General features: G+C 40.6%; 1 pseudogene; it reads right to left on the bottom strand.

Annotated features, from left to right (window-relative positions):
• Positions 1-16982: 16982 nt before the first annotated feature.
• On the bottom strand, positions 16983-17076 carry LOC111761801 (U6 spliceosomal RNA; annotated as a pseudogene).
• Between the last annotated feature and the right edge of the window lie 6722 nt (positions 17077-23798).

Genomic DNA, 23798 nt, shown 5'->3' with positions numbered 1-23798 from the left:
AGAACAAATCCCCCACCCCCCGTAATCAAAACCAACTAAATATCTCTCTAGGGATGAGAAGATTTTTCATCCTTAACCAAAATTAGAGGACATTAAAGCTTCAGCACATCCATATTGGCTGAGCTTACTTTCACCTGGAGGCTATAGCATTCGGGGCTCCTCCCTCACTCACATGGCTAGCTCACTCACCTTTTGTCTGCTCTTCCGGTTTCCGCTGCCCTATGGCTTCCGCTGATTTCTGCCCTTCACTGACTGACCACGTCTGAATTGCCTTCTAAATGGATTAAGACCCACTCTGACTCACTTTGGCATCATCTGCATGGGATCTTGGAAGATCCTGTTCATGAGTAAGGCCACACCTTAACCAATAATAACATCTTCACATACAAGTGGGTTCATGCCCACAGGACTGGAGTGTAAGACATGAACATGCCTTTAAGGTGGACATGACTAATACCCAACGACATGAATTTTTGGATGACAGTCTTCAACCAAGCACACCTATGGAAAATGAACACCCCTGAACCCTTTACCTAGCATCACCAATTGTTGACAATTTACCACAAGAACCTTGTCTCTCTCTTTACAGACACATACACACACATGCATATATTCTATTCTCCTGAGAATGGGATATTCTCTTACATAACCACAATATCATTATTGGACTTAATACATTTGATTTTTTTTTTTTTGGTCTTTATTTTTTTAATGTTACATTCAAAAAATATGAGGTCCCCATATACTCTCCACCCCCTCCTCCCACTCCTCCCCCCATAACAACAACCTCCTCCATCATCATGAGACATTCATTGCACTTGGTGAATACATCTCTGAGCACTGCTGCACCTCATGGTCAATGGCCCACATCATAGCCCACACTCTCCCATTGTCCACCCAGTGGGCCATGGGAGGACATACAATGTCTCATAACTGCACCACCCAGGACAACTCCAAGTCCCAAAAACGCCCCCACATCACATCTCTTCCTCCCACTCCCTACCCCAGTGGCCACTTTCTCCACACCAATGCCACATTTTCTTCGATTACTAATCACAATAGTTCATGAATAGAATATCAGTAAGTCCACTCTAATCCATACTCTATTCTTCCATCCTGTGGACCCTAGAATGGCCGTGTCCACTCTACATCTACATCAAGAGGGGGCTTAGATTCCACATGGATGCTGGATGCAATCCTCCTGCTTTCAGTTGCAGGCACTCTTGCCCCCCTGCTGTGGTGGTTGACCTTCTTCACCTCCATGCTAGCTGAGTGGGATAAGTCCAATAAACCAGAGTGTAGGAGCTGAAGTCTGTTGAGGCTCAGGGCCTGGCTATCACATAGTCAGTCCAGAGATTCAGGTCCCCTGGGTATACACTAAACCCCAGCACCAACTACAGTTCCGGCAAAAGTAACAGGAGAGGCTTGTGAACAAAGATCACATCTGAGTTCAGCTCCATCACACAGAAACACAAAGTAGAGCCAACTGACATGGCACTGAACTCCATCTGAATGACCATTTGATATTGATTCAATAATGTTTAGTAGAAAGCCCCTGTTTAAATTTCTTCCAAAATATCCTTTTTACATTATGCTTTTCTGTTTTTAAATCATAGATCCAAAATCGAATCAAAAACTTTTTTTAAAAGTGGGTAAAATTTTATTCCTTTTAGTGTATTCACAGAGTAGTGCAATCATCACACAATTTTAGAACATTTTCATTGCCCCCAAAAGAAACCACGTACCCCTTATATGTCACCATCCAAATGTCCCATCCCATCAGTCCTAGGCAATCACTAATCTACTTTCTGTCTCCATAGATTTGCCCACTTCAGACATTTCAAGTAAGTGGAACCAGCTTCTTTCACTTAGCATAATGTTTTCAGGGTTTATGCATATTGTAGCATTTATCAGTACTTCATTTCTCTTTATGGCTGAATTATATTCCCTTGTATGAATTAACGCATTTTAAAAATCTGTTTAAACATTGGTGGACATTTGGGTTGTGTCCATTTTGGAGCTATTATGGTAATTTGTTTTTTAATTATTGAGGTCCAATATTCCTAATATATTCTAGATACAAGGTTCTTATCAAATACATGATTTGCAAATATTTCCTCCCATTCTGTGGGTTTTCCCATTTACTTAACGGTGTTTACTGAAACAGAAAAGATTTTTTAATTTTAGTGATGTCCAGTTTATTTTTCCTCTTGTTGCTGTGTCAGTGCCACATCTAAGAAACCATTGCCTAATCCAAGGTTACTAAGATTCATACCTATGTTTTCTTCTAAGAGTTTTATAGTTTTAACTCTTAGGTTTACATCTTTGACTAATTTTGAGTTAATTTTTGTGTATGGTGTGATACAGAGGTGAGGGTCCAACTATATTTTTTTACATGTGGATATCTACTTGTCACAGTACCATTTAAGGAAAAGACCGTTGGTTTCCCGTTGAATTGTCTTGACACCTTTGTTGAGAAACCAATGACCTTAAGTATGAGAGTTTATTTGTAGACTTTCCTTTCTAGTCCATTGACCATATGTATATCCTTATGGCTGTACTACACTGTCTTTATTACTGTAGCTTTGTAATAACACCTGGAAAATGTGAGTCCTCCAATTTTGTTCTATTTCAAGATTGTTTTTAATTAGAGAAGTTGTAAGTTTACAAAACAATCATGCATAACAACATACAGGATTCCCATACATCATCCCACCCACCGACAGCTTGTATTGTTGTAGAACATTTGTTATAAATGATGAAAGAACATAAAAATATTACTGCAAACAATAATCTACTGCTTACATTTGGTGTATTTTTCCCATAAACCACTCTATTGTTAGCACCACGTGTTAGTATTGTATATTTATTATAGTTCATGAGAGAATGTTTTTGTATTTGTGCTGTTAGTCACCATCCATTTTCCAACTCGGGGTTCACTGTGATATATGGCCCAATGGCTTGTACAATCTAATCAAAGAATTTTAATCTATGACTGTTCTTCTACATTTTTCCTTTATTTTTTCCTTTATATTTATTTTCCCCTCCCTCTCACATTGCCCTACTTCCTTCTGTTTTTGCTGTGTCCATTCACTGTGTTATCTTCTGTATCTATTTCTCTTTTTGTCTTCTCTTCTCATCTTTCTCCTCTAGAATTCACTGGGATTTGATGCTGGGGAACTCTGATGTGGAGAGAGATTCCCTGTAAGCTGTGCCACCTCAGTTGCTGGTCTCTGCTGCGCTTCACCTTGACTCTTCCCTTCTTCTCTTTTTGTTGTGTCAATATCTTGCTCCATGAATGACTTGCACAGGCACTGGCTCATTACACGGGCACTGGCACACCATGCAGGCACTCACACAGGCACTTGGCTCACCACCCGGGAACTCGGCTCACCACACAGGAACTCGTGCAGGCACTTGGCTTACCGTATGGGCACTGGTTCACTGTGCAAGCACTGGCTCATTATATGGGCATTCAGCCCATATAATGCCATGTGGGCACTTCAGGGGCACTTGGCTCACTGCTCGGGCACTCAGCTTGCCATGTGAGCACATGGCTCACCACGCAAGCACTGGCTAGCCATGCAGACATGCTTTCTCTTCTATTTTTTTTTCAACAAGAGACCCCAGGGATGGAACCCGGGTCCTCCCGTATAGTAGTAGGCAGAGGTTTTATCACTTGAGCCACATCCACTTCCCCATTTTTCCTTTATGATATTGATTTTTCAAATTATCCAGGCCAGTTGTTTTACACAATTACCCACAATTTGCATTTACCCATAATTAGGATTTCTGATTGTTTCCTCAAGCTTAGATTTAATTTTTAAAAATTGTTGTTTTTTTTTTTTGGTTCCCATATACCCCACTCCCCACCCCTCCCACCCCTCCCACCCCTCCCACATCAACAGCTTCTTTCATTAGTGTGGTACATTCATTGCATTTGATGAATACATTTTGGAGCACTGCTACACAGCATGGATTATAGTTTACACTCTCCCCCAGTCCATTCAGTGGGTTATGGCAGGATATATAATGTGCTGCATCTGTTCCTGCAACATCATTCAGGATAATTCCAAGTCCCCAAAATGTCCCCATATCACACCTCTTTTTCACTCTCCCTGCCTTCAGCAATTCCCATGGCCACTTTCTCCACCTCAATGATATAATTTCTTTTATTGATAGAGTTACAATAATTTTATAGTAGAATACCAGTAAGTCCATTCTAGTCCATAATTTACTCCCCAGTCTTGAGGTCTCTGGGATGGTGATGCCCACTCCACACCTTAATTGAGAGGGGGTTTAGATCCCACATGGCTGATGGATGGGGTTCTCCTACTTGCAGTTGTAGACTGTCTCAGTTCCTTAGTGTAGTGGTTGACAATCCTCACCTCCTTGCTAGCTGACCTGGGTAAGTTCATCAAACTGGAGAGTAGGTGTTGCAACTCTGCTGAGCCTCAGGGCCCAGCTGGCACATGGACAATCCAGAGATTCAAGTCTCCTGGGCATACACCAACCCCGGCACCAACTACAGTTCAGTAAAAGGGACAGATGAGGCATGTGTACAGAAGTCACATCTGAGTCCAACTCCATCACACTCAGGAGGACAAATTTGAAAGTAGAGGGAAGCGGACTTGGCCTAGCGGATAGGGCGTCCATCTACCACATGGGAGGTCTGTGGTTCAAACCCTGGGCCTCCTGGACCCGTGTGGAGCTGGCCCATGCACAGTGCTGATGCACGCAAGGAGTGCCCTGCCATGCAGGGATGTCCCCCACGTAGGGGAGCCCCACGTGCAAGGAATGTGCCCCATAAGGAGAGCCGCCCAGCACGAAAGAAAGTGCAGCTTGCCCAGGAATGGGGCAGCATGCACGGAGAGCTGACGCAGCAAGATGATGCAACAAAAAGAAACACAGATTCCTGTGCTGCTGACAGCAACAGAAGTGGACAAAAAGAACACGCAGCAAATGGACACAGAGAACAGACAACTGGGGAAGGGGAAGGGGAGAGAAATAAATAAAAATAAATCTTAAAAGAAAAAACAAAACAACAAAGAAAGTAGAGCCTACTGGCAAGGCACCAAACTCCGGAGCCATCTGCCATGACCGTAGGACCTGGATGTCTCTGTAGCCCTCAGGAACACCACTACCTGTGGTTGTATCTACTTTGGCTGTCTCTGACCTCCTGCTGAGACATCCATAAGCACGATCCCTCTGATGACCTTCCAAATGATTTTGAAGTCTTTTAACCATTACTTGTCTTTAGCATTTTCCTCTTTTATCCAAGATCTTTTTCTAGTTGCATTACCCGCTGGTGCTTGGTAGTAATCCCTTGCAACCAGGGAGGCTCATCCCTTGGAGTCATGCTGGGTTTGCTTAGAGAGTGGCCGCATTTGAGCAACATGGAAGCTCTCAGGAGGCAACTTTTAGATATCCTGCAGGTCTAAGCCAAGTTGAAATTTCAAGCACCCAGGCTCATAAGCATAGTCATCAGTATCAAGGGCCCATCACTGGGCCATCCTTTTTCACTGGCCATTGCCCTTGCACTTGGGGCATTATTGCTGTTCCATTGGGGAATGAGACAGAGTTCCCCAGGATGGGAACTCAGCACTCCCTCAGTTGTTGTGTGAAACTCTACCCACTATGTCAACACCCAATGAACATCTGATCATACCTATATACCTAATATGCATGCCCTGGCGAACTCCCTCCCATGCATCCCCATCAATGACACCCCACACCATCGCTCCTCCCTTGCCATAGCTGAAGCCCTCTGTGATCCAAAACTTAAAAAGTCTAATATATTGCCAAATCAATTAATAGGAAAATGAAATAGTAATGGTAGGTTTAAAGATTAGAAATAAAATGCATAATAATTTAAAGTAAAAAATAAATTGGGGTATTGAAAAATCAAAAATAGTATAAAATGTTTTTTGACGTTTTGCCTTTCATCACTGTAATAGATGTAGTCCTTATGTACGGTGGTAGGGCAATCTCTTCCATTTCTTCCTCAGTGTCCTACATCTTATTTTTTTAAATTATGTCTTCAAAAAGTTTTAGGTCACAGTAAAGTCACATATAGAATATAGGGGACTCCCATATACCCAACATCCTCCCCCTTTTCCCCTTCTCCAACAATGATTTTTTTACATATGGTGCAGCTGATGTACAAATATTGAAGCATAGCTACTAACCATGGTTACATTATGGTTTAAATTATGGTTTACATTTTAGACTGTACACTCCTATAAATTTTTGGTGAAATTTAACATGGTTTGTATCCATCATTGCACAATCATGCAGAACACTTCCATAACTCCCCAATTCCCCTCTCATCCATCTATTCTATTCCTCTTTCCCCCTCCCCTCAGGGCCCACAGTGACCACCAAGCTTCACTGCTTGAAGGACCAGATTCATAGATAGTTGCAACAACGCTGAGGGTTTGACCCACTAGCCTGTCCTCCCCCACTGGGAGCCAGCCACGCTCTTGAGAGACACCCTCTCCTCTGTTTGAGAACATCAGATCTCCCCAGGATGGGGGTACAACACCTTCCTGCTCATTGTATGGGTCTCCACGCTCTGAATAACATACTATGACAAGATGAGCACTCACACACTCTATAGAAGCCTGCCCCAGGTGCACCCTGTGCCAAATGCCCCCACCCAACACCCTAAACCATTAACCCTTCCATATTATATTTTCTAAACTTTTCTCAACATTATGGTTTCAACCACGTACCCACCAACCTCCCATGTTCACCTCCAACCCTCCACTCACTTCTATGAACCACCTGACACATCCTGTCAACCCCAGTCCCTGTCAAGTCTGCAAAGCCCAACCCAATAGTATCCCTGTACCCCCATCACATCCCTTCACTGCACAACTACTTACCTCCACTTTATCATAGATTTCGTCTGTGTGGGCATTGGCTTACAACCTTCCTCTCCTCCCCGCTATTTTCTTTAAGCCTATCACCCAGACTCTAGCACTCTGACACAGCCTGATTAGCTTCATTCATATCAGAGAGGTCATATAGTATTTGCCCTTCAATGCTTGGCTTGCTTCACTCAACATAAGGTCCTCAAGATTCATCCACGTTATCCCTGTGTTAGTACTGTAACAACACTACATAGGTGATATGGTGCTTAGGAGGCAAATAGTAACTTTTTGTCACATTATTGTTACATTGATCACTTGTTTGCTCACATGAAAAATTGTCTTTTTATACTTTCTAATTAGTAATTTCTGAGATGCTATTTTAAAATTATGTGAATACCTTGTTTTACCGAAAAAAAAAAAAAAAGAAAAGAAAAAGCTTAGCCAATGATTTTAGCATCCATGGGAGATTTTTGCCTAAATCAATTATCCCACTGATAGTTGAGAAACAGTGATTTTCTAGTTTTATCATTCTTTTTCAGATTTATTACCTGGCAATATTCTGTAAAGAATATCATTAAGGACTCATAGATTATTTTTTTAAATGTGATGTTTCATAACACATTGTTTTGATCATTCTTTTATTCAAATTGACCTACATTTTGTTAAAAGACACTGGATCCTGGATCCACTGGTTTTTTTTTGTTTTGTTTTGTTTTGCTTGGTTTTGTTTTTTAATGTTTTCTTAGTCTGTGACAAAACAAAACATTCCATCATCTCATCTCACTTTCTTTGCCCTGACTTATTATACTGGAGTGCCATTGCCTCTAGACTACATATATATATATAATGAAGTCATCATGATAGCTTGAATTTCCAACCTACAGGCTTCTTTTCCATCTTCCATTTCATATTTGTATCTTATTCAACATCGGCATATTTACTTATTGGCTCAGTTCTACAATGCACAGAATATTTTCAGAACTTGTGACACCAATACCAATTCCAACAACAAATGACAAAGTAAAGTTCAAGATTTCCTGGCAGTTATTTTGTTCCTAGAATATATTCCACTTAGGGTATATTGAGAGTACTATGTTCAAAAGTTACTTGATTTAATTACTTTTCTTTATGGTTATATTATTAATTTGGTATAGATTTGGGTCTATTTGTGTCTGGTTGTGTTCCTTTTTTCCCTCCGGTCTTGTGGACTTGCTTTTATTTTTTGACTGTGAAAATATTATTATGGTTTAAAAGTAAAGACTATATAAAAAATGTATACTGAGAGAAATCTCACTCTCTTCCTGATCTCCTTTCTCACCTCCCTCTTTCCCCTTTGCAGTAACCAGGTCCATTAATTTCTTTTGTTGTTTTTTTTAATTTTTAATTTATTTCTCTCCCCTTTACCCCCCTCCCCTACCCCCATAGTCTGCTTTCTGTGTCCATTTGCTGTGTGTTCTTCTGTGTCCACTTATATTCTTGTCAGCGGCACCGGGAATCTGTGTTTCTTTTTGTTGCGTCATCTTGCTGCGTCAGCTCTCCGTGTGTGCAGCACCACTCCTGGGCAGGCTGCACTTTTTTTGCACTGGGCGGCTCTCTTTATGGGGTGCACTCTTTGGAAGTGGGGCTCCCCTACATGGGGGACACCCCTGCATGGCATGGCACGGCACTCCTTGCGTGCATCAGCACTGCATATGGGCCAGCTCATCACATGGGTCAGCAGGCCCTGGACCTCCTATGTGGTAGGCGGATGCTCTATCTGTGGAGCCAAATCCGCTTTCCCAATGACAGTTTCTATGAACCAATGTAAGATTGTACTGTGTTTATTTGAATCTTTAAAACAGATAACACAGGGAAGCAGATGTGGTTCAACCAGTTGGGTACCTGCCTACCATACAGGAGGTCCCAGGCTCGGTCCCAGTGCCTCCTAAGAAGAGGAGCAGATGTCACACCTGCCACTAAGAGCTAGAAGCCATACTCACCACAATGAGCTAGATGCCACACCTGCTGCAATGAACAGATTCCTAAACAAGTAGATGCCACAAGCCAGCAAACGCCACAGCCCACCGGGAACAGAAGTGGCTCAGGCCATTGGGCACTCACCTCCCATGTGGGAGGTCCCAGGTTCAGTTCCTGTTGCCTCCCGGAGAAGGTGAGCAAAACAATGAGCAGACAGATGAGAGAACCATCTGCAGGAGTGAGGGGGGGGGGAGGTGGGATAAAAGATAAAGTAAATAAATAAATCTTTAAAAAGCAGATAACATGAGTTAAAATGAGAGCTATGTATGTCAAAATTAATAATATAGTGGAGATACTTATTTGTATTTAATTATAATATAATTAATTTGATATCCTAATTAAATATAACAATGGACATATTTTTAACTTCAAAATGAAAGCATGCTATTGACGTGGAAACAAGCATAGATGCAGCAGCTATCTCACTGATGAATGGAATAGATAGAGAGAAAGAGAGAGAAACAGGAACAAGATATTTCAAAATAGACTTCAGCAAAGCAAAACAAAAAAGCTGACGGTAAAGAAATGAAAGAGAATCAAGTGGGCAATTTTAATAGGCATGCTCGTAATTCCATAGTGAATTTGGCAAGAACTTTCCTCTCAATAGTCAAAAAAGAATCAACAAAATTAATGCAATACCTTCCTAACATTTTAAATGATCAATTGAACCTTAATTAGAAAAATCAATAATATATTTTTTCATTTAGTTGAGTCTTGTAATAGAAGAGACACAGTTAAATTAGCAGTGTGGCTAACTTTTGTTTCAAAGGACTTCCAAATCTATGAAGAAATGCTTGACAACATGGTTTCATGCATTGAGATTTCTGAATATTTTTTATTTTCATAGAAGAATTTAAGCTAGATAAGAAAAAATTAGCTCCTATCACAATAGCATTGTTCTAGTATATTGGAATTTCAAAACAGGATTTTTTTAAAAGATGTACTGGGGATTGAATCTGGGACCTTTTATGTGGGAAGCAGGCCTTCAAACTACTGAGCCACACCCACTCCTCAAAACAAGAGATTTTGTTTATTGCTTCATTCCAGTCAATGATACATATCATGTGTGCTCTATTGTCTGAAGCAGACTCTGCAAAAAGTCTCAAGGGTATACTTGTTAAAATGGTTTGGTATATATGGGTGTGTGTGATGAATCATTGCTGGTTTGGGGAACTGTTAAAAGAAATAGAAAACAATGATTTAATGATCCTGGGTTCTTTGCCAATGCTCATTGGTTGAGTCATGGAAGAATTTTAAAAATACTGTGCTGACAATTCCAAATCAAGATTTTCTATAAATGAAGAAATGCTTGCTAAGTATTCAGCAATTAAAGACAACCAAATGGTAGTATGGTTTACATTCTCTCACCAATATCATACTATTATGAACAATCTGACTTTTAAGCTCTAAGGAAAGGAAAAGCTTATTTATATAGTAGGGAGACATGTATGAGAGCTTGTGTTGAGATAGAAACTCTTCATAATACAAAGAAATAATAAAGATTTTACACATTTTTTGTCAATCTGTGTGCAGAGAATTTTAATTGTAATTGTCAATGTTACATAAATTGGTAAAAACTACAAGAAATATTTGAAAAATGCCTTGTTGGTATTTAGAGTGGCTTTTCAATTTATGTAATAGTCTTTGAATTCAGTATTAATAAGCTTAGTTGACATAAAAATTAATGAACTGTTTTACTGGGAAAGATGTAGTTTTAAAATTGATATGTTTTTGTTTCAAAGTCCACCATTTTTTAATAAATAAGATGAACCAGTTTTGTTAATATGGATATGAATATTAAAGAAAAATAATTTTTGGCCTTCAATTGACTTAGCAGAAAACTTTTAAGTACATTTGGAAAAACTCAAGTAATGATTCTACTTTTTTGACTAAATTTTGTGAAGTCTATATATAGATCAAGTAATTTTTATAAAAATGTAGCACTCAAACCGATATGTCCTATATTTGAAAAATATACACTGGATTTCCAGGAAGGGAGGTGGATGAAAAATATTTCATAATAGATGTAATATAAAAATTGCATATTGAAATGATACTATTTTGGATATATTGACTTAAAGTAATATATTATTAAAAATAATTTCACCTGTCTCCATTTACTTTCTAAAAGTGGTTACTAGACAATTTAAAATTACACATGTGGCTCTCATTCTGTTTCCATTGGTTGGTGTTGCTCTAGATATCATACTGTTACATTGTATGACTATTAGCTCCTGTAATGTTGTTTAGCCTAACAGGGTGCATATTTTATCTACTTTATCTTCCCTACCAGACCACATTCTCCTTGAAATAAGGAATCATGTTCTTTTCTCATTTCTGAAACTTTTATTAACAGCTTGGGCAGAGCTTATAAGTCCCAGTTCCTGCACTCAATAAGGCCATAATTTAACATGAAAAAATATGTAAAAAAATAATTAAAATATAGAGATATGAGATGGAAAACATATAAGCTCAAAAGGCTATGGGGAGAGAAGCAGACATGGCTCAACTGATAGAGCATCCGCTTACCACATGGGAGGTCCAGGGTTTGAACCCAGGGCTTCCTGACCCATGTGGTGAGCTGGCCCATGTGCAGTGCTGCTGTGCAAGGAGTGCTGTGCCACGCAGGGGTGTCCCCCACGTAGGGGAGCCCCATGCGCAAGGAGTGCGCCCTGCAAGGAGAGTCACCCCATGCAAAAAAAAGTGCAGCCTGCCCAGGAGTGGCAACACACACATGGAGAGCCAACACAGCAAGATGACACACAAAAAAGAAACACAGATACTCGGTGCCGCGGAGAATGCAAGCGGACACAGAAGAACACACAGCGAAAGGACACAAGAGAGCAGACAATGGGATGGGGGGAGGGGAAAGGGGAGAGGAATAAATAAGTCTTTTAAAAAAAAGGCTATGGGGAGGAAACAGATGTGGCTCAAGCTATTGAGTTCCTGCCTACCAATGGAAGGTCCCAAGTTTGGTTCCCAGTGCCTCCTGGAGAAAATGAGCAAGATGGCAAGCTCATGTAACAAGACTGCACAGCAAAAGAGGGAGAAAGAGGAAAGACAATGAAAGACACAACAAAGAAGGGAGCTGAGGTGGCTCAAGCGATTGAGATTGACCTCTCTCCCAAATGGGAGGTCCCAGGTTCAGTTCCTCGTGCCTTCTAAAGAGAAGATGAGCAGACAGAGCACACAAGAAATGGACACCGAGAGCAGACAGTGAGCCCAAACAATGGGAGTTGGGGGGTGGGCAGGGACAAATAAATAAATAAAATAAATCTTTAATAAGAAAAGGTTATGGGGGAAGTGGATGTGGCTCAAGAATTTGAGTGCCCACTTCCCACATGGGAGGTCCGAGGTTTGGTTCCTGGGGCCTCCTGAAGAAACAAGAGTGAAGAAGAGGTGAAACAAATGAAAAAAACAATTCAGGGATGCCAATGTGGCTCAGTGGTTGTGGCTTCCTACATATGAGGTCTCCCAGGTTCAATCCCCAGCCCCAGCCCCTGGCACCTAAAAAAAAAAGTCTATCTGTTTAGAGAGCAAGGAAGTACTAAAGCACTCGCCGTATTACTCTAGCACTTAGAGAATGTATTGTGTCTTTTGACACCAATATAATAATTGGAATTTAAACCTCTTAATGTAGAGTGGTCTCAGAGCAAAAGGAAAATGCTAGTGGGAAAGTAAAATAACTGTGAGAGAAAATCAATTAAATTACGGCCAGTGGATTTGGATAGAAGTTTTGGTTTCATGTAAAGTCCATGTTGAAATTAAGGTGCATGTTTCTATGTGATGGCAGAAACTCCTTGTTTTGTTTCAGAGTCTAGGAGTATCCAGATACAGTAATGTACAAGTATACGTTTTATCATATCTCCCAGTTTAAAGGATATTCCTTACTTTGCTGTGCTGTTTGAAGCAAAGACCATCTCTTTAATCAGAGATTCTAGAAAGTAAACAACCCTTCTAAGTGCGAAAGTAGCTTAAGACCCTCATATTGCTTCTGCTTTGGTGCCCTCAAGTGGTCATTTGTAACCAGTCATTTAAGGTATTATTTGGGCAAGGTGCTAATTTGCAACTATGTCCTCTCCTTGCATTGATTAGCTTTTGCCAAATACATTACTAACAGATTGCTCCTTTGAAGATGGAGTTTTGGTTAAGTTATTCCTGAGCCTTTTTCTTTCTAAATTAATGGAGAAGACTACCATTTTATATGTTAGACTTTTAAGACACAGAAACAATGATAAAGTAGTGGCCTCTTGATAAATGTTTGGAGGGAAAGAAGTGAATAACTAGTCTCTTGAAAACTCTATACAAATCTTTCTGTGCCAAAAGAGAAGACATGGAGCTCTCTGACACTGAAGGAGTGACCTGGAATGGTGAACGTTGACTGATGGCCCAAATGGCCAACTACTATCTATATCTTCATCTACGGACTGCAGTTCTTTAAACTTTCCCTGGGTTGAATTGATGAGGACCACGGGTCATGGATAAAGTTTTTCCAATAGCCTTAAGCATAGGCATTCTGCTTGTATGATAACCCATCCAGTCATATACATCTAGACAATTATCCATTATGACATTGGCTAGTATAGTAGGTGACTCAGGGAAGATTCGAGTTGTTAAGGCTCACAGTAAATGGGTATATCCCAATTTCAGGAAATGAATGTTATACCCCTTCTTCCAGGAGCAATTACCTAGATTTCATGGGAAACTTTTGTGCCATGTTTTTATTCCTGACAAAGTACAAAACGAAACCACTTCAGTGTGATGACTGAGTCTTTGGTTTTCTTGCAGCACCTTTCTTGTGACAATCTAGAGCCCTCCACGGTCTATTGTTGCATTAATCTTAATACACTTCCTGTAAGGGAATGGACTTATAATTTCTACTGTAAGTGTTCAAGTTCTTCAATTTAATAAGAGAAGAATGGGCAGGGCCGGGAAATAAAGAGGGCTTTGTAAGTAATAGTTGGCAGAAGAAGAAAGTATTCTGAGTGCAATCAACTAGAAATTAACTGATGCAGAAGCTTAGCAAATTAAGAATAAGAATCCTAAAAGGTGGAGCCATGTGATATTTTATACATTGTCTAATATATTTTCAATATTCTAAAACATAAGGTTATATTATGAAATGTCTTCTCAACACAAATTACAGTGGAGGAAAAGGAAGCAATGGTATGTCAGGATTCTTCTTGAGCATATTCCTTAAGCATTTTTGCTATTGTGAGATGAATCTAATTATGTTTTTTATTAATAGACATTATTTTAGAGCAATTTTACAGAAACAGTGCACATAAAGAATGGAGAGTTCCCGTATTTCCCTGTCTCCCTGCCCACACTTTCCCCATTACTAACACCTTGTCTTGGTGTGGCACATTTGTTATGTGGGAGTTCTCTGTAAGTGTCTTATATTATTTTTCAAACTGTCCTGAAATTTTGAAGTTATTTCAAAATAAAAAGTTTAAAGGGAATAAAAGAAGGTTAAACAGCAGTTGGGGTGGTCAGTTAATGAGATAAGTGTGAGTGATGAGGAAAAGAGAGCATGCGTTGAGGTGCAGCAACGTCAAAGAGAGTTTGGGTTGGTTATTAATAATGAAAGGATAAAGACGGTTAGGCAGAGTCAGGTGCTGTAGAGGATGAAAGGTCAAAGGTCATAAGGAAAAGAAAGGATTTAAGTCAATGAATGGATAAGTTTGGGGACCTTGAAGTCAAGTTTCTACTTGAAAAGAAAGAGAGGATCATCATTCTCAGAGACAGAATGCAAGCTAATGTACACAGGTTTAAAGTGGGAGGAAAAAGGAGAATGTGATCTCAAATGAATTGCCTAAAGTTTTAATGGTGAAACATCAGCCATTTACATGGTATTCTCACAGAATGGCTAATGGCATGGGCAAATGCTTTGAGACAAAAAGAAGTATACAAAAAGTGTGTACAATATGATCTCAATTTGATAGAAAAGAGAGACAAAGACAGGGAGAAAAAAGATTGAAGAAAGAAGGAAGGATGGGAGGGAGGGAGGAAGGAAGGAAGGAAGGAAGGAAGGAAGGAAGGAAGGAAGGAAGGAAGGAAGGGAGGGAGGGAGGGAGGGAGGGAGGGAGGGAGGGAGGAAGGAAGGAAGGAAGGAAGGAAGGAAGGAAGGAAGGAAGGAAGGAAGGAAGGAAGGGAGTCTAGATAAAACAATAGAGGCATTACAGGGCCACAAGATCATGAGGGAGAGGTGAACTCTGGGGAGTAGAGAACCAAGTCGAAGGATCTCTGCTACCAGGGCCACTTTTGGACACCATTGATTTAGAAATGACAATAGCCAAAGAGACTATTCAATTCTATGGGAGATATTTTGAAAGGTTGTGAGTTTTCATATGTCTTCTAGCATGAGGAAAAGTAGGATAATATCCCTTTAGTTGAACTGAGCCAGTCCCAGCAGAAAGCTGGTATTTGGGCAAGCTGAAGTGCAAGGATGATTAGATGGATGAGTCATTTGACTTAGCTCCAAACTAATGAAATAAATATTAATAAACAAAGGTATAGAAAGGGGCTGGGGAAAGACACATTGCCCTTTAAAAGATTGCTGCTTATAACTAAAACTATTTTAATATGCAGTAGTGAATATATGGACTAGAATGTAAAATTCTATGTAAATTCAGATGTAAATGAATTTTCAAGGGATTGAAAAAAATCTTTAACACAAAAGTAGAGGCAATTTATAAATATCACATGCCACAGGAATACAAAGTTCATAAAAAACAAAATATTTTTTTTATTGACTTTGTAATAATATTACATTAAAAATATATATGTGAGGTCCCATTCAACCCCACCCCCCCACCCCCCCTCTCCCCCCCCCCAACAACACTCGTTCCCATCATCATGACACATCCATTGGATTTGGTAAGTACATCTTTGGGCACCTCTGCACCTCATAGACAATGGTTCACATCATGGCCCATACTCTCCTCCATTCCATCCAGTGGGCCCTGTGAGGATTTACAATGTCCGGTGATTACCTCTGAAGCACCATCCAGGGCAGCTCCATGTCCCAAAGACGCCTCCACCTCTCATCTCTTCCTGCCTTTCCCCATACCCATCGTCCACCATGTCCACTTTTCCCAATCCAATGCCACCTCTTCTATGTGGACATTGGATTGGTAAAAACAAAATATTTTTTACATCCACACAGATGCAGTAGAATGGGGCAGGTTAAGTGTAGTGGAAGAGGGAAGGCAGCTGAAGCCAGGCAGACAGCGTGGCCCGCAGACAACATGGCGGACAGACAGCATGGCCGATAAGACAACATGGCCGACAGACATCATGGCCAATAAGACAACAAGGCCGACAGACAACATGGCCATGAAAACCCACCTGGGAGCCTCCTGTGAAGGGAAGACTGCCATAAAGATCCCACAGGACCCAGCCACGAGAGTCCCATTTGGAATGAGAATCCCATTTGGGGTCAAGGGGAGCCCTGGATACCATCAAATAAAAGGTCTCACCATTGGCCTCCTGGGAGCTAGTAGATAGGGCAACCAATCAGCACAGCAAACAGCTGAGGCCCCTCCCCAACATGCGGAAGTGGAAGGAGGAAAGATTTTAAAAAGTGCCTGAACTGGGGCCCCATGTGCATGTCTCACTTTCTAACAGGCCCATGGTGCGTGCCTTGGACTGTGTACTTTCCTCATTTTCTTATTTCTTAAACTCTTCACTTCCTTGCCTACCTTATACCCTTAAATTCTTTTATGTGACATAAGCCAAGAACCTAGGAGCTCAGAACCCAGAACTTTCTGCTAACAGAATTTGATGAACTCCAGGAAAATCCTTAGTCTCCCAATTTCCCCTTTATTATTGTCAAGACACTCAGAATTTCAACATTTAAAGCAGATTTCTTTCTTTTAAAACCTCACTAGACTTCTAGTTAACATGGTGAATTGAAAAGCCTCTTATAACATCTTATTCCCTCAGGAACAAAGAGAAAGGAAAGGATGCGGAGAACAACAAAAGTCTGGAATCTGGAAAGTATTGAATATGTGGTAATTAACATCCTCAGGCTAAAGAAAGCTCACAACTAAACTGGCAGTGGACAATACCTGGAAATAAGTTGATTTGCACCTTATGGAACGCTTCACGAATTTGTGTTATCCTTGCACAGGGGCCATGCTAATTGTTCCAATTTTAGTATATGTGCTGCCAAAATGAGCACTGATTTGCACTTTAAAACAGCAGAAAATTCAAGAATCAATCTAGTAACTTTGAAAGTGAGTCATTTGAAGTTGAAAACAGAAGTGGTAGTTGGTCGTCTATGTAAAAATTTTTTGGATTTCTGTTTCTAAGAGAGCAATGTAAATAGAAAGATTTAGGGATAAAAGTAAGTCCTCTAAGAAAGTTTCTGCATGCTGGATTCCCGAATAAGTTTTTGACTTGTGATTAGCCTCAGAAAAATGGTTTCTTCAGATCTTTAGAAGCTTGATGCATACCCATTATACATTCAAACCCAGCATTTTTTAAAAATTCAAATGAAGGTTTATATATCAGCAACCCTTCATTATAAAATAGGAGTTAGAGTTTTTAGCTTGAGTCATCCTTCTTAATAGGCAGCTGGTCTCTTTTAACAGCTGATATTTTATATTAAATTGTGCCCCAGATATTTCGTCAAAGTGGCTGGTGGCATATACCCTACATTTACCTCATGTCCTTTTTGTGATTCATTGTAAATTTGCACAATGAGGGAATCTGGGAGGCAGCTGCAAATTTGCCGGTTTTCAATACACACAGCGTATTTGTCAGCAATTACGTCTCGGCTTCTTTTTCTGCACTTGTATTCTCGGTACAGAGCAATGATGGCAAATTAATTATTACAATGAGCTGGACTGGGCACTCCCTTTCCTATAATGCAAACCGAGGTCCTTCCAATTCGTGCATCATTCAAACTGTCAGGAAGTAGAGATAAAGAAAATACTGTGTCCATATGTTGGAAAGTTCTTTGCGTCTCCTAAAATTTTCTTCCTAAAGATAACATGATTGTATCTTGAATACCTCAAGAAATTTTCCAGGCTTACTTACTGTCCTGGAAAATGGTGCTTTTCAAGGTTTTCTACTACTGTCCCTTTCATAGTACACAGTCTAAGATCATGGAAAGGGTGAATCTCAAGATTAAGCTTAAAATTTATACTAGTTTTATGTTCCTGCAAAAAAAAAAAAAAGGATGATTTTTGTATATCGCAATGCTCAAATTATTGCCTAGAAAAACGAATGATGCTCCAAGAACTTATGCAGGGTCATGCTCTGAATTTGAGTCTACCTTGGCACACCTTCTCATATGCCTGGATTCCAAAAGAAAAGGAAAATATTCCTCCCAGGAATAATGGCTTAAGTTGTCTCTAAACCCATTAAAGTTGCTTTTGCCTTTATCCTTTTGGAAAGTTAGTCTTTTCTGAATTTGACAGGTTTTGAATACTTTCTTATAAGTTCTTCCTGGGGGCCATCTATAGTGTTGTCCTCCAACGACCTTCTAAAATACAAAATCCCGAATTAATTATTGTAAATATATAAATATATATTTAGCATAGTTTGTAGACACACAAGCTCTAAAGTCGGAAAACTAGGGCTTGAAATGCAGCTCTTTCATTTTCTTGATGTGCGAACTTGAGCTATTTATGGGACTATTCTATGCCTCTGTTTCTCACCTGTAAAATGCTTACCTTTTAGAGTCACTGTAAAAATATAAGAAATACAATATGGAAGTGTTTAAAACATTGCCCGGCAATAATACAAATGCAATAGTGTTAGCTCTTAGTCTTAGAGAAGAAAATAATCCACTTTGAATCCAGAGGGAGAGAAATTCTAACTGCAGCGAAGCTTTTAGTAAATTCCCCAAATCACAACTCCATACACCTGTTTTCTAGAATTCTCCTGTTAAGAAATAATGACTATTTCTCCCCAGGTGGTCACCAATTCTGTGACATATTGGCATATCTGTATATGTAGCCATTCTCAAGCAAAAAACAAAAAATGGGCAAAAATAGTCATGTTGATAATGAACATTGAGAAAGAAACATGTACACTTATTCATTCACTCATTCAACAGACAAGTACCATCTGTGAGTTGTCCACGTAAGTTGAACACCAATGAAAGTTTATGCCCAAGCCAATTTTATTATAAGCAATGTCTTAATTCATTGGATTATATTACCCATTTCTGCTTTGAAGTGTATTTTTTAAAGGTTTATTTACTTTATTTTTATTTATCTCCCTTCCCCCAAATGTCTGCTCATTGTTTGCTCACCTTCTCCAGGAGGCACCGGGAACTGAACCCAGGACCTCCCCACATGGGAGGTGAGTGCCCAATGGCCTGAGACACATCCCCTCCCCATAGGCTGTGGCACCTGCTGGCTTGTGGCATCTGCTAGCTTCAGCAGGGATGGCTTCTAGCTCATTGCAGTGGGGAAAGTGTCTGCTCATCTTCTTTTAGGAGGCACCAGGACCTGAACCCAGGACCTCCCATGTGGGAGGTGGGTGTCCAACTGGTTGAGCCACATCTACTTCCCTGAAGTGTATTTTTATAAGTTAAAGGACCAAGTCACAAAACTATACTGAATCCATGCTTTCCAAACTCATCTGGGTCCTTTTAACTGCTGGAAAATTTCTTTCCAGCAGTCTGCCTATTATGTTTCCAAAAACAGGTTTTCTAAATCTTTCCTCTTTTTAACTCCCTCAACTCTGCCACCATCCCTTCACTCTTTGCCAGTGGCCTATTGCAGATTTTGTGAAGAAGTTCATGGTCAAAACTGAAGTGTTTGTGAACCCATTCTCTCCCCCTTCCTTCCTCTCTCAGAGAAGTATGAGTCCCTTTTTGCCAAAAGCTAATCCTTTCACCTAAATTCTTCAGCTGAAGTTCTTTGTTTCAATTTCTGTGTTCTCTCCTCATCCATCTCCTTTCTTAGCAAAATCAAAAAAGCACTTTCTCCTCACTTCAGATTGGTCACTAAGCCCCATTGTTACTAGTATCTTAGTAGGAATTCCCTCTTCCAACAGACCCATGTGTTTTCCACCCAAAGATCTAACATCTGCAGGTAAAAAATAATTAGAAGTCATTTCAAAATAGATTTAGCTAATAACATGCTATTATGGATGAGTGATCTCAGTAATCACACAACATTTTAGGAAAGGTGATCCACATAGAAGATAAGGATGAGTTTATAAAGAAATTGTCATCTTAATATATCTATTGCGTAAATTCCTGTGATTTGGTCATGCCAGAAATTGTAAAGGAACAGTCTCTATCCGCTAAGAGTTTACCCTCTAAAAGTAGAGGTTATCGGCTCTTCCATGGGCCAATGAACAGTCATGGAAGATGTACAGGAAATGAGATTGTATTATAGAGTTATGCTATAATTATCCAATATTTTAGGCAGGAAAAGAACTGGCATTATATACTTCTAATACTTTTTTTGCTGGAGAAAACTGGTGTAGAGATGCTGAAGTTGCCTGGTTTGAAATATTTATGTACTGAAATCTCAAGAGGACACTAAGTGACTCATTAAGATGTATTTGTTTTACTTAAACTGTGTTGATTAAATTTCGGAGTCTCTCAACAGCAACTACAGATCTATATTTCTCTCTTTCTATTTCATTACTCTTGATAATTTTATTTTATACTGCTTTGGAATTCATCACATAAAATGCTATATGTTTTTATATTGTGTTATGCTCCTTTTGCCTGATTCTCAATGACATAGTGAACACTTAAAAAAACAACAACCATTCTGCTCTCTTTAGGAACATATTTTTAATCAACTGACATTTTGGGAATGAGGTAAAGGCGAAAACTATCATGTTTTAATAAAGAAATATGGAGAAGAATTTGCCCTTAAATTGCAAAGGCATCTATAATAGAAGATATAGAAAATAACCCGAGGCTATCTAAAATGTTTACAATGAAGATTTGAAAGTCAAGTAAAGTTTTTTTGTTTTTTGTTATTTGTGTTTTTTAAAAAAATTATTTATTTTTATTTTTCTCCCCTTTTCCCCTCCTCTGTTTTCTGCTCTCTGTGTCCACTTGCTGTGTTCTTCTGTGTGCGCCTGCACCCTCGGTGGCACCAGGAAGCTGTGTCTCTTTTTTGTTGCATCATCTTGCTGTGTCAGCTCTCCATATGTGTGGCACCACTCTGGGAAGCCTGTGCTTTTTTCACACAGGGTGGCTCTCCTTGCACTTGGGGCACCCCAACCTGGGGCTGCGCCTGAGTGGCATGGCGCTCCTCATGTGCAGCAGCACTGTACATGGGCCAGCTCACCACATGGGTCAGGAGGTCCTGGGTATCAAACCCTGGACCCTCCCATATGGTAGGCGGACGCTCTGTCAGTTAAGCCATGTCCGCTGCCCATGTAAAGTTTTAACTAAAGTCTTTGTTCCATTTCTAAACATGAGAATGTCACCCAAACATGACCTGACATTATGTTGGGTAGCATGCACCACTCTTGCTACCATTATAAACCTTTTCTGTTAACCATCAACTCACTGGAAACAATAGCCTATGAATACGGTATCTCTTCAATAGCTCCCTTACATTCCTTAATCCACTGAAATTTGGCTTCTACATTTATAAGCTTTGTTCTCCAAGGTCAAGAATTATTTCCACGTTGCTAAATTGAATGAGCATGGTTTTGTCCTAATTTTACTTGACTCTTGGCACCACTGATGCTCTTCTCCACTTCTGCCTTTTCAAATGCTCTCCCTCAGCTTTTGGGAGTCCTTGCCCCTTGTTTTCTTCATTCCTTTCTTGCTCCTTCTTCTTAGTGACCTCCGTGGCTCCTTCTCTTCGACTTGGTCCTCAGAATGTCTGGATGCCAAAATGGACGTACTTAGACACAAATTGGAATCCCAGTGTGAATAAAGGAATGAATAAATGAACTGAGGAGTAAGCCGCCCATCAATTGTTTTGATTTTGGAGTACCAAGGAAGAATCTCAACACCTACAAAATGATGGAATACCCTTATTCCATCCAGATAGTGTGCTCTGAGACTAGGACCTGAAGCGGCTCCATCAGGGACCTCCTTGAACTTCTAGAAAGTGAGTCTCCAAAGAATAGGACATGCTGTGAGGCATAAATGGATATGGAAGCAGTCTCCCCTTTAAGGGGAAGTCAGGATTGGAAATGCAGCTATTCAGGAAGGTTCTATGGAAAGGGCTTGGGTCTGATGGTTTGGACCTCTGTGAACTACATGCAGACTCAGTAAGTTTTTTGTGAGATTTGTATGGGAGTAGAGTCACTGCCAGCCTGGGCTGAAAGGGACACAGAAGGGGCAAACTGGGAGAAGAATGACATCAAGGGCAGACTCATGGAAGCTGAGGTCTGGACTGAAGCTCTCTCCTCAGGCCTAGAGCGTGGACCTACCCATGTGTGTGGAAAGGGCAGGTCTGCCCCTTTGCTTGGTGGAGGAGTTATTCTACCCTGTTGTTCAGGAGAGTGTTGGCACCCCAATGCTCAGAGATGGTAGGACCTGTGCCCCAGTGTTAGAAAGCCTGGTTGCCACCCAATGCTTGGAGACGTTGAACCTTACGTCCCAGCACTTGTGGAGAGCCTGGCCACCAGCTCAAATGCTTAACAGAAAGAAGGCCTATGGCTAGTTTTATGACAGCTCTCCTTGAATGCCAGAACCTTAAAAAAAAAAAAAAAAAAAGAGAAGGGAAAACAGGAAACACCTTTCCCAGTCTTTTCAGACTGATCTGAGGGAGTTCTTTCATTCAGAGCTTATCCATAAAATGCATTTAGCAAATAGCTCCAGGCAAAAGGCTAGGGCCTCCTTGATTCATTCTGCACCTGCATCTTTTCTTGGGCATGCCTGTGTGGCTCTAGGAATTCCTCCATTTACACACTTCCTCTTCCCTAGGAAACAGTTTCCTCCTGGGTCCCAGCCATAGTCATTTTATCTTCTGGTCAGCAATCTCTTACCTTAGGTAGCACAACTTGACTGTTCTCCTACAGCATTCTTTAAAAGAACTTGATGAACCATCTTCTGCACACAGAAGGACAGTGAGTCCTTCAGGTTGCTAGACAGATGCATGCTTCCAGTATGTACATGAGGGTTATTCTGCTCCCTTCAGAACTGGGACCAGTGCTCTGCATACTGGAAGCATTGACCAGCTTTATGCTGAGTTAGTGAGGGGGTAGAGGAGGAACCACTTTTAAGTAGCTTTGTTCTGGATTTGGCACTCACCCTCTTACTGCAGTCCTCAACTGTTTTCTGGGGCTTTGAGAAAGCTATTTCTGCAGTCCTTGCTGGTCGTTCAAAGCTTCTATGGATGGACAGATCCTCGAAATGTCTCGCTCTGCCATCTTGCTTGGGGGGTGCTATTTGTTAGAGGTTTGCAATGATTACCAGGTCATAAGGCTGTGGCTCCATTCCGATAGACTGAGCAAGCTGCCTACGTGTGGAAGACAGCGTCTCTCCCCCCAAGAATGAGCCATATCACCGTGGGAATGGAGCAGATAAGGACCCTCATCCCTTCCAGGCCATCAAACCCTCCTGCATTCCAAGAAAACCTTACTTCCTAACCTACCACCCCCAAGCCATACGCAAAGAGGATTCACTTTTACAACCTTTATTGAGCCAAGACTGTACTCTGGACCCTAACCCCTCCCCATGAACTAGCATTTCCCAGCCTATTGATGTACTGTATAAATTCACATCTGCACCTTCCACGAGTGGGCTGAAGTCACTCTTCAGACCCCCACCATGCTGAGAGGGGGGATGAAGTCTATTCTTCAGACCCCCTCCATTAGGAGAGCTTCTCAATAAACACATTTTCTGCGTGTGGTCAATCAGTCTCCGTGTCCCAGTGAACGCCGTTTTTCTCCAACACGATTTGTCCTTTTATTGTTGAGTTATAAGGGTTCTTTATACGTTCTGAATATTAAACCCTT

The sequence above is a fragment of the Dasypus novemcinctus genome, chromosome 28, assembly GCF_030445035.2.
Source record: "Dasypus novemcinctus isolate mDasNov1 chromosome 28, mDasNov1.1.hap2, whole genome shotgun sequence".
Lineage (NCBI taxonomy): Eukaryota > Metazoa > Chordata > Mammalia > Cingulata > Dasypodidae > Dasypus > Dasypus novemcinctus.
Note: the sequence above shows the minus strand (reverse complement) of the source record. Positions and strands in the feature narration are given on the sequence as shown.